The sequence below is a fragment of the Hyaena hyaena genome, unplaced genomic scaffold, assembly GCF_003009895.1.
Source record: "Hyaena hyaena isolate Hyena2069 unplaced genomic scaffold, ASM300989v1 scaffold_282, whole genome shotgun sequence".
Classification (NCBI taxonomy): domain Eukaryota; kingdom Metazoa; phylum Chordata; class Mammalia; order Carnivora; family Hyaenidae; genus Hyaena; species Hyaena hyaena.
This window is the reverse complement of record NW_024080915.1, coordinates 1297845-1301296: the sequence shown is the minus strand read 5'-3', so window position 1 is coordinate 1301296 and position 3452 is coordinate 1297845.

Here is a 3452-nt window from a genome sequence, read left to right as displayed (position 1 = left end):
GCTACCTTCTCTTGTGCATTATAGTACTAAATCTGGTTTTTGCATTTCTGTATTATTTTTGTTTTACGGGTTGTTATCCATGTATTAATCGCCCACCCCAGCCCAATCTCCCATTCTACTCCATCTGCCATCTTACCCTCCCTTTTGAAAAATGAACTAGTGCCAAGAACAGGTGGAAACATAGTGGTGACAACATTCAAAGGCAGGGAAGAGCCAGGATAGAGATCTGGTTCCAGCTTTCAGGCACTAATTTCCCATGTGTGTAGGACATGACGAATGTAAACACCATTCACTTGAATCCCTTGTACCTGAATTATAAAATCATTCCATACACATTGGCTCTCTATGGGGATTATGTATCATTTGGGGGACAAAGCATGTATCCTGTGAGGTTGTTAGGGGTATGTCCAAGTGTCATTTGCTAATCTGCCCTGTTTGCTTTGGTAATGTGTTTTCCCTCCTAAACATGTCTCTGAGGGCGCCAAGGCAGCAGCATACCAAAGATGTGCTGCAGTATTCCAGAGGCTGTGCCTGGGGCAGTTAGACATGGAGCAGTTGACCTAGGTCTTGAAGAAGTCCAGGGTGGCAAGAATAAAGAGGGTCAGCTGATGCTGGACTGAAGTCTGGGCAAGTCATGGAGACCTGACTGGAAGCTACAGCAGAGGTGTTGGGAGTCAAGGAAACATCTTCTCTGGTGAATGGAGATGTCCTCAGTGGATAGTTGGCACCAGCTCTGAGAACCCTTACCCCTGTTCCCTGCCACAATATGGGTCAGATGTATGTATTCTTTATCACATCAGAAGGACAGTGCTAGTGTGCCATTCTTGTGAGCATCCTAAATAAGAAACACGTTCATATTCCAGTTTAAAAAAGAGAGAAAAACAAATGTATTAACATGTACAGCGCTCATACACATGGAAGTACTTAGTGATGAACTTGGGCTTATGTAGCATCTTAACAAAAGAATAATAAATTTGTAGAAGAGTGACAAGACAAAGCAAAAGGATTGAGTTTCGAGAGTGGCAAATTGTGGGGAGGTCAATATAAGGGAAACTAATGGAAGATAAGGACCAGTAAGTAAGGTTTGGTATGTAGATTCCTCTCATGCCATCTGTGGGCTGATAAGGGTCTAGAGTTATCTATGGTAACTGTATGTTACCATACATAAAGAGGGAAGGAGGGGCACCTTTACAAATTTATGTTCTGCTGTTAGACAAATAGTGGGGAGAGTAGAGAGCTTTTCTTGTATCTGCTGCTTCTTAGTTGCCTTCACCTCAAAATATAGTTAGTTGACCCTTGAACAATTGCGGTGTTAGGGGCAGTGGAGCCCTCCACCCCCGCCTCAGTCTAAAATCCATGTTTATAAGATTTGACTCCTGTTGTCCTACTGTTGACAGGAAGCCTTACCAATAACATAAACAGTGGATTTGCATACATTTTATATGTGGTATATATTACATACTGTATTCTTGCAATAAAGTTAGCTAGAGGAAAGAAAATGTTATTGAGAAAATCATAAGGAAGAGAAAATTCATTTATAGTATAGTAGTTTTTATTTTTTAGCCATTTCTAATATTTTAAAGTTTTTATTTAAATTTCAGTTAACATACAGTGGAATACGGGGCGCCTAGTTGGCTCAGTTGGTTAAGCATCCGACTTCGGCTCAGGTCATGATCTCACGGCTTTTGGGTTCCAGCCCCACGTCGGGCTTTGTGCTGACAGCTAACTCAGAGCCTGGAGCATATTTCAGAATCTGTGTCTCCCTCTCTTTCTGACCGTCCCCTACTCATACTCTCTCTGTCTCAGAAATAAATAAAACATTAAAATAAGTAAATTAACATCTTTCTTAAAAAAAACATACAGTGGAATGTTTCAAGTGTACAATATTGTGATTCAACACTTCCATACAACACCCTGTGCTTATCACAAGTGCCCTTATTAATCCCAATCACCTTATTTAACATATCTTTCACCCACCTCCACTCTGGTAACCATCAGTTTGTTCTCTAGAGTTAAGGCTCTGTTTCTTGGTTTGCTTCTCTCTCTCTCTCCCCCCTCCTTGTTTGTTTGTTTTGCTTCTTAAATTCCACATGCCAGTACTGTTTTTTTTTTTAATAAAAATTCGTGTGTAAATGGACTTGCCCAGTTCAAACCTTGTTGTTCAAGGGTCAACTGTAAACCTTATGCTAAAGTGGTATATTTTAGTGTGGCAAATTCTGCTACTTTCAGGTTCTAGGGCTGCCCTCAAAACAGACTGTGAGAAAAGTATTACTAAATATGAAAATGCAATATGGTACATTAATTTTAAACAATCACAGAAAGATAGGGACATATGGTCACCCCTAACACAGGCAAATTATTCTTAATGACAATAAACGACAACTGTGAAGTTTCTTGAATCTCTTTCCTTTTGGTAACTGTAAGGCTTAAAATTTTTTTTAAGAAATAATACATGTTATTATAGAAAAATCTACTCATAGATCAGCATTATTAATATTTTAGCAGCTTCTACCAGCCTTTGAAATACATTTCAAGATTACACTTATATTTACATATAAATATAATTCTATATCTGTCTTTATTGTTACCTAATAATATGTATGTAAATCAAAAGTATTTATTGCAATGGGAAAATCTGTAGTATGGATTAAAAATTAGAAGATACAAAACTCTACAGTATAATTTAATTTTCTTTAAATATATTTACATTTCTCATATATATAATATATTGACATATATATGTATATAAGAAATAAAGAGGGAAAAATATAAAGAAAAGGCAAAATTCTCTATATGTGTATGTATATTTTACTTCCATGGTCCTAGCCATGAATAAAACCATGCTATTTGGATGTACTGTGAGGTGACAATGGCACTTGACTTGGACTTCAGGAATGTGGATTTGAGCTGGCCACAGTGTGATATTGGGCAAGATGCTCAACTTCTCAGACTGAGTTTCCAAATCTAAAAGAGGATCAACAATGCCTACCTCCGTGAGGCTAACATGACCTGCTCTGAGAATTAGATGACCTTATAAATGTAAAGTGAGTAGTGTAGTGCCTGACACACAATGCCTCTATTGTTTTTTTACCTGAACCCTAGCTCATTCTGTCTGAAGTTCAAAGTTTTCTCCACTAGATGGTGATGGTAGAAAAATAAAATGAAATATACCATACCAACTTTTCTAACTGAATTTAAACTTTCTTTTAAAATCAGCATAGATACAAGTAGATTTGAACTGTATTATAAGGTTGCAGGAAATGAGAGCATTGTAAAGCAATAAAATCAAGGCTTAGATTTTTCTCTTTGAATAATCCACTGCTTAATTGTTTTCAACTGGTGCTGACAGTTTACTTTAAGCAGTGTAAACATCTTTCCCTGTCCCCCTTCCCCAGAGACAGTATGGGACTCAAATAAGCCCTCTATTCAGTAGCCACAAGTATTATTGAACC